Consider the following 8,923-nt stretch of genomic DNA (forward strand, 5'->3'; position numbering starts at 1 on the left):
TGTTAACTTATTTGATTTTTCAGATTCAGTTGCATATGAACATGCCAATTTAAACAACTCAGTTGTCGAACAAGCTTCTAAGGTATTGATTTTGCTGGTTTTTAAGTATTATTTTTGCATATATCTTTCATATTAACATGTTCGTTATGTTATTATATGTGTGTTTTATTGCAGGATGATGGTGATAAAAGTGTTAGATATTATTTCTTAGGGTGCAATGTTTAGTCCATACAAGTCTAATCTTCAACGTAAATTTAGTGAAGAGGTAATTTTAAAGTTTATTTAATCTTTTTTTAACTTTTGTATTCAATTTTTGTCCTTTTTAAGGATTAGTAGTTTGAGACTCAAATGAAGAGATCCAAGAGACTCTTTGAATGAAAATGAAATCAGGTTATTAATTTAGATGATTCTGAGGAGAATGAGAAAGAAGAGAAATTAAAAGATACTGCCAATTCAAGCACAAACCAGAAAACGTGATTAAAAATACCTCGAGTGTCAATTTAAAAGCGGAACAGATTTCATGTAGTCTAATATGAAATCTATCAAGTGTTTTTATGTTTTTTTTTTCATTTTTCAGATATTATGTTTGATCTAGACGTATGAATAAAGTTTATTTTATATTTGAACTTTATTTTTGGTGTTAATATAATGCAGTTATTGACCATATTAATAAAGTTCGAAATAAAGTTAGTATCCTAAATTTACAAGTCAAGTGAACTTATATAAGTTAACATCCTAAAGTTGCAATAAATAGATATTACAGTTAAATATAGTTAAGCTGAAATTATAAAATATTGCAGTTATTCTTGGATATTAATCTAATAATTTGTATTTCTTAATTAAAAAATAATAAAGTAATAAACTTTAAAGCTAAACTAAAAAATTGAACTTACTATGATATAAAGTTAATAAAGATATAAACTCTTAACATCCTATTTTTTTATAAAATCTGTTTATAAAATTTTATAAAAATATAAACTTTATATATATATATATATATATATATATATATATATAAGAACGAAATTCAACAATTAAAGTTAAAGGTGTAAAATGTACTTACGAGTAAACTACTATTTTGTATTTTTATAAAAACAAAAATTTTAAACATAAAGTTCATTGTATGAGTACCATGTGGATATTTAAAAAAAAGTTATGAACTTTAAAGAATAAAATTATAAACTTTATCATTTAACCAACAAAATAATCTTACTTTACAACTATAACAACTTATCTTTTATTTTTTTATCATTTGATTATTATTTTATATTAAAAAATAAAACTTTACATGTGTAAAACAGTTTTTTTTTACTTTATTTGTAAACAAAACATTTTGTTTTTATAAAAAAACAATTCTTTTATAAAAATTTTTGTAGGAAGTAATATAAATAAAATACTCTAGAAATTTACAACCTTTACTAGATAAATACTAAATTGTGTTGCAGATTTTTAGGAATTATAAGTTCAAGTATATTGTTATAGATAATATTAGTCAGTTTTAAAAGAATTCTTTACCAACTTGACTAGATACATAGTAGATTGTGTTGCATATTTTTAGGGATTATAAGTTAAAAGTAGATTCATATAGATAAAATTAGTTATGAACTAAAAATCTGAACTTAGTATGATATAAAGTTAATAAAGATATAAACTCTTAACATCCTATTTTTTTATAAAAACGGTTCTTGAAATTTTATAAAAATATTATTTTCTATATCTATAAAAAACGAAATTTAACAATTTAAGTTAAAGGTCTAAAATGTACTTACGAGTCAAATACTATTTTTTATTTTTATGAAAACGAAAATTTTAAATTTAAAGTTTATTAGATGAATACAATGTGGATATTTAAAAAAAGTTTAATTAATTACTTGTTAATTCAATTACTTATTTAGCATCGTCTACAACCTAACGGATGGGAGTGCGGTTATTGTGTTATGATGGCTATGTATGATTTTGTGATTTGCAACAAAGAACACATAGTAAGTATATTTATACACTCAAACTTATATACGTCTAACTACAATGTATATTAACCTGTAATCTAACTTTTATCTATCTTTATGTTTTTGCTAGTAAATAAAGCCAGAATGGTTCGTCAAAGTGAAATTAATGAATTTGTAGAGTGTACTTTAAAGGTGTTCATATCATCTTTTCGTTATGGCAAGGAGGATGAATAAAGGTAAGTATATTAGTATGCTACTCTTTTTTAAGTACCTTTTTTCTTATTTTTTTTTTTTTATAAATATTTGTTTAGAACACTTTAGTGAGCCTCGGAATAGTCTTTTTATTCACTGATGGTTAATATACTTTGACCCATTCATCCGTTTTGACAACAAGGCCTAGGTGCGCCTAAAAGCATTTGACAAAGAGATAACTTATATTATTAGGGGTTCCTAGGAGCACTAAAGGGCTTTGTGTTGATGTTGACTCTAGTTGGTATAACTTATGTTATATTTCTGGGTTGGCATTTTTGTGTCCTCATGATTCCATGAGTTCCTGGTTTATTTTAATCTTTAATGGTTGCTAATAGCCAATTTTCTACGTTTTGACCAGTGTCAAAGGAATTCTAGCTAGCCGGTGGTCGAGGGGGCTTGTGATTATCTTGGATGATAAAGGATGTTGAAGTAACTCTAGGGAGGTTTTTAGATGCTTGTTTCTGTTTGTGTTAAACTGAATATGCTTGGATTTTTTTTTTACTATGTTAAAATGAATGCTTCAAACAATAGGTCAAAATAGATGATTCGGCTATTTTAACTATGTTAATTTATATGGTTCATTTTGTTATGTTGTTTTTATTTGTTTTATGTGTTTATAGGATTCTAATTAAAATGAAATTGAATCTAAACAATTATTGGTGAATTAAATTGATGGTAAAATAAAATAAATTGGTGAATTAATTTAATGATAAAACAAAATAAATCGTTCAATTAAATTGATGGTAAATAAAGTAAATTGGTGAATTATTAAATTCTTGAACGGTCTTTTTTGACCGATTTGAACCGTCTTATTACCAATCTATACAACCTAATAAAAGCCTTAATTAGGGGACACATGTCCACCTACTAGGGCCTCCATAGCTCATTTTCCCGTCAAAATGGACATCTCCTCATATTCCTTGAGATGACCCGACACGGGATCCATATTAGCAATTCGGGTCCTTTTTTTTCGTTCCATATATAAACAAAGAACACGTCCTTTTGTTTCCCATTTTCATCTTCTCCAATACGGCAACTCCGATTAGGGTTTCATCTTCTTCTATACGCTTCCAACTCACAACAGTCTACTTTCTCCCCATAGAACCAGCTTTCGATCATCCAAAAACAATCCCTAACGATCTTTTTGAGGAAGATGAAGGTTGTTAGCAGATTTCAATCTTCCGATTTTGATCGACCCAGCCTTCTTCTTCAATCTAAAGGTTAATTTTCTTTGATTCATTTAATTGACACTAATTTTCTGTATTGTGGTTTCTTTCAATAGTTGATTTTGTATATTATCTCATACATATGATTCTGATCTCTCTTGATTGGTATGCAAATTGTTCCTTTCAATAGTTTATTTTCTCCATAAACCCCTTTCTCTCATCCCATCCATCTGCCACATACATTCGATCCTTCATTCGTCTTCAATCAACATGTTTGCATACGTTAATTACCTATAATTTTTTTTATTTTAACGTTCGTTGTTTCGTGGCCTTATGTCATCGATAACGTTTTTTTAGGTATTAAGATCTAATTCATTCTGTTTTGTTTTGTGTTCATTTTGATCAGACTAGGTTGCAAGGTTGAAGGTTTCGAATCACAGGTACAGATTTTAAGTTTTCTTATAATAATTGTTTAAACTAAGTCTTATAGGTGGATTTTGGTGGTTGTAACTACCCATATATTACTCAATTTCAGGTTGAAGAGAAGATTACAATGATAAGAGCAAGACTGAGTCAAAGAAGGGGAATTTGTGAAAAGATCCATATCACAACTTGGGTATATTAGTTTGTCTTTACAGTCCAACACTTCATGTTGTTCATTTGCTAACATAAGATAGTTATATTCTTTGATTTTTATAAACTTTTAATTGTGGAGTTAAGGTATGCCAAACAGGCATGGGAATAAGTCTACAATGTGTATAAACTAGGTATTTAGATGGTGGGTCAAATAAATCATTCGATTGCGTCAGCCCCATGCTTTTCTTTTCTAAGTCCTTGAAGATAAGCTTGGCATTGATTGTACGCTTTTGGTGGTAACTTTAAGTCTCCATTTTCTATTTTTAATCAGTCTTAACAATTTTATTTGTTTTGTTTGGTCACTAGGGTTTGCCTAATTGAAGGAAAACTGGAAAGGACAGATTAACACAGTTCATGTTATAGTGGACATGAATCCTAATGAATTAGTGGCTGATATACTGCGGTATCCAGAATTTTTTTAGGCTTTGGAAAGGTGCATTATTTTAGTTATTTAATGTGTAATTTGTTTAGAAAGCCTACTCGGTTTTTATTTTATTGTTTTTTAAGTTATTCATTACTATGTAAGTTTTGTTCTTAGAATCCAGGCTGCTACTTGGGAGCTTCACAGGATATGTGGGAAGGAATAAGGAAATAAATGTGTCATAGAGAGTTGACTTGGTGAAGGTACGGCATGTTTCATGCATGGTTTTATGCTTTTATATTTAAATATTAATGTTAATTTTGTTTGCATATTTGAACTAATTTCTCATAATTCTGTATTGTTTTCTTTATAGGTGATGGCGATGATGGGGCTTTATGATACGGCTTATTGGTTATCATGGCTTACATGGGATGGGATTATCACCCTACTTTCATCTATGCGATATATATGTAATGACAACGTTTCATACTGTCTGCAAAAATCTAAGTGACCTATCAACAAAATGAAGAAATATTGTTATGGAATTTGTTTCTTAATTTCAGTAGCAATCAATATATTATTTAGTATAATCAGGAGATTAGTTGCCGGTCGTCATTGACATGGGGCGAGAAAGCAGTCGCAGAGGCGGAGGCGGTTGCAGCAATCTCATGCTTCGGCCACGTTAGACCATTCCTTGACGGTTCGATATCTGACGGTCAACCTATTTGTGAATGTTATGGTTATTACAGTGGCACTGATTGCTCGGAATTATCTCCAGGATGTGCTGCTGATGCTAATAGGTATATATATTTCTATTGCAGATGTGAAATATGTTGGAGAATTTTCGGTCATTGCTAATGATAGGTATTTATGATATTTGGGCTAATGATCTTGCTGGATCCCTTGCTGTCCTCGAGTTGCTTGAGGCCAATGGCGGATCTTGCCCGTTGAACGTGCCAGGGCCGAAAGACACGGGCACTAAAAAAGCCCGGGCAAGCCCGGGCCAAACATGGTATATATAAAAAAAATTCGATTGAAATGTGGAAAATTAGCACTACGGCCGAAAAACTTGCCCGAACCGTGGCCCTGCCAGAGCCTAACTAAGAACCGCCCCTGCTTGAGGCTATTGCAGGAAAAGGTGAGCTTTTTTCTTTCTATCTTTAGCTACAAGTTTTTCTTTTAATTTACTGAATTATGTAACATAACATGTGGTCCGCTGAATATGCATATTTGTTGAAGTCTTAATTTGTAATACAAAGGCTTGGGAATTGTTTATTTTTGAAGCCCCTACTTATATGGACCCTTTAGCATAATTGCAATGGCATGCCTTGCTCTGTTTCTTTACCCTCTCACCATAACTGAAGCCGAGCGAGGAATTCCTTATCTTCTTAAGCGTGTTCGAGGTGTATTTGAGAAGATATTTTCTTTAATAAATGATTTTTAGACACCTAGGGTAATCTTTATTTTTGCTAAATTTGCATAATAATTTTTGTTGACAGACATTAATATTGTATTCTAATTAAAAAAGAGATGACTTTGAGTTTCAGTTCTGCTCAGGGGAACATTGGCTCAAAACTTCATTAACCAGAACTTTCATGTATATGGATGTTTTGAATTAGATGTGTGTAGTATTTTCTTAGTTTTTTTAATATATAACTTAATTTATGATTTAGGTTATTATGGACAGTCACATATTTTTAGTTTTTATATATAACTTAATTTTATCTGCATTTATTATGAATTTGTAATATGTTTTTTTATTATGATTTAACACAAATGCATTTTTAGTGGTCTTACAATTGCATGACGATATTTGTTGGTTGTTTTTGTTTTATCGGATAACCATAATGATGTCTTGGAAGTAGAAGTTGCTCGGACTCTCATCTTCATTCACCATGTTCACCACAGTGTTGTTGTCGTCGTTGGATGTGAGCTTTGTGTATGGAGATGGTTTCGCTATGGTGTTATCACATGTGAAACTAATTAGGTGTTCCTCACTTTTTTGAACTTTCATGATTTTTTCATGGAACCCAGGTAAAACTTCTCAACAATGGCCTTTGCTTTGCTAATTTATTCCTAACTGCAATTTTGTTATTAAAAAATACAGTTACTTTACTATTCAAATGTTGAGGTAGTTCTTGCTCGTGTTTGGACATTATTAAAGTTTTATGATTGGCTCTTATTACTAGCAAGAAACTCCGTTGCTTCAACACAGTGGCAATTCATGCATCTTTGATTCATTTCTACAGGAATACGCTATCAAAGGATTTCCAAATTGGAGAATATATTGTTATTGACCAAAGAGCTAAGGAAGTAAAACCTATAGCAGAGTTTGCACTCCATGTCATCATTTTATTCGTAGTAATTTGTTGGTTGATACATATAACTTTCATTGTTCAATGTAATATGTAATTACTCTTTCGATGTTTATTAAATATCACATTTAACTTTTTCGTTGTTTAATGTAAACTAGGATTACGACCCGCCGCAATGCGGCGGGGATTCTTTATTTATAACTAAGTCGATCTACGACCCACACGTTATGTTAACCCTGTCAAACGGGGTAAAAATAGACGATGTAAAAACGTTCACCCACACACGCACGTTGCGTCGTGTTAACTCGCAAAATTTAGAACGAAACGTAAAAACGTTAAGCCAAAGACGCACGCTGTGATGTGTTAAGTCACAAAATTTAGAACCAAGCATAGAGCGCAAAATTTGCGGAAAATGAAAACTATAAAGGACCAAAGTTGAAAGTAAAAAAAAATTATGAGGATAGATTGTAAAAGATAAAAAGTTTTGGGTTAAAAGTAAAAAACAAATAGTTTTGGGTTAAAAGTAATTTATGAAATACTTTAGGGTGAAAAGTAAAAAAAAATCAATTTTTTTTGGAAAACTCCCAAAGCCAAAGTTACGACAACCATATGCATAACAATTTTTTCTTAGAAAAATCCCCAAAGCACACCCCGCGTTGCGACGGGGCGTAAAACGGTGTCAAATAGTACTAATGTCACACAACCGTCATCGACAACCAACACTGACTCGACCTATAATATGGGTATTGCGACGAACCTGTCAAACATGGAAAAATAGAGGTAAAAACGTTGAACCACACATGTACGTTGCGTCGTATTAACTCGAAAATTTTAGAACTATACGTAAAACGAAAATTTGCAAAAGATGAAAAGTATAAGTGATAAAAGTTGTGAAGTTAAATTGCAAATAATGAAAAGTTTTGGGTTAAAGTTAAAAAAACAAATTATGTAGGGTTAAAATTAAAAAATGTACAAACCTTTGGGTTAAAACAAAAAAATCAAGTTTTTTTTTGGAAAACACCCAAAGCACAACTTATAAGTCCTTATGCACAAAAGGTTTGCTAATTTATATAGGTCTTAATATGTAGTTACCCACTTACCCTTTGTTTTTTCAACTTTGTATACAAACTAATATTTTAAGTTTATAATTTATGTTAACTATGTTTTATAATTTGAGAACGTATGGTTTATTCTGCCCCGCGAAGATATAGAAATTCACATGATTTTGGAATTTCACTTGGTTTGCTTTAAATATTTATTATTTTTCTAATCGTAATTCATTTTTTTTGTTTTTAATTCAAACTTATTTTAAATATATACATGATTTTAGAATTATGTTGTATTGAACCTTTTATTTTCCTATATCCTTCATTTTCTTGGAATATATATATATATATATATATATTATTTAATCTTATTTAAAACCAAATCATTTTCTTGCAATATATATATTATTTAATCTTATTTAAAACCAAAATGCAAACAATCTAACACCACAAGTTGAGTGCACATCGATTGGAAATGAAACGGGTCAATCGTGAATCGTGTCTGATAGGTTGTAAGTCGTTACACATGTATTCAAATGCTTACAGTATCCTAAGTTGTTTATTAGAAAAAGTAATGGAACGTTTCTTTCATTTCAAAGTTTTATTACAGATTGTTTAGTCATGATATTTGCATAAATGAACAATCACAAAGTGTTCTAATATTTATGGATCCGTAATTGAGCTCAATTTGTAATGCTACTTGCATGGATTCATAGTATGGAAATGTCGACGTCATGATGTATGACGTTATGGAAACTGAACTTATGTATTTGTGTGTTATTTACTTGATGTATGTAGATATAAAAGCTTCGGTTATCACTCAAAGTTTGTTTAATAATATTTTGTTTATTTTTTCGTAATGTTTTTCAAGCTGATACCCTTATTGTTTATACTAAAATTTATTGATTTTAGTATTCTTATCATACTAATTCTCCTATAATTCTGAATATTTAGGAAATTCCTCCAGTTAGTAGAAACTTAAGAGACCCTCATGCTTGGGTTGTGACACTCTCTAAAAAGCTCTTGATGTGGCGTTATTTACCAACCTTTATGGCATGCATGACACATTTCTCAAAGTTGCCATGAAGCGTGGTGATTTGTATAGAACTAAAGATTTACTAATCAAGGGTTCTAATTGGATTTGTTGCTATATAGCTGGTGGCATTAAGATACATATCGTTATAAAAGTCATTTGCAGAAC

The 8,923-nt window shown here is 30.3% G+C and overlaps 2 long non-coding RNA genes across 3 annotated transcripts; both read left to right on the plus strand.

The window, feature by feature from the left end:
- The first annotated feature begins 3,175 nt into the window (after window positions 1-3,175).
- Window positions 3,176-4,625, plus strand: LOC118480599. Of its 2 annotated transcripts, XR_004863496.1 has the most exons (5): window positions 3,183-3,418; window positions 3,771-3,804; window positions 3,900-3,980; window positions 4,307-4,433; window positions 4,539-4,625. It is a non-coding gene; the product is annotated as an uncharacterized LOC118480599 (long non-coding RNA). The 2 variants fall into 2 exon arrangements; XR_004863495.1 differs by having other exon boundaries at window positions 3,176-3,418; window positions 3,900-4,433.
- Window positions 4,626-5,313: 688 nt separating this feature from the next.
- LOC118480600 lies at window positions 5,314-6,824 on the plus strand. Its single transcript, XR_004863497.1, has 2 exons — window positions 5,314-5,499; window positions 6,270-6,824. It is a non-coding gene; the product is annotated as an uncharacterized LOC118480600 (long non-coding RNA).
- The last annotated feature ends 2,099 nt before the right edge of the window (window positions 6,825-8,923 follow it).

Source organism: Helianthus annuus, chromosome 7 (genome assembly GCF_002127325.2).
Source record: "Helianthus annuus cultivar XRQ/B chromosome 7, HanXRQr2.0-SUNRISE, whole genome shotgun sequence".
NCBI classification, from domain to species: domain Eukaryota; kingdom Viridiplantae; phylum Streptophyta; class Magnoliopsida; order Asterales; family Asteraceae; genus Helianthus; species Helianthus annuus.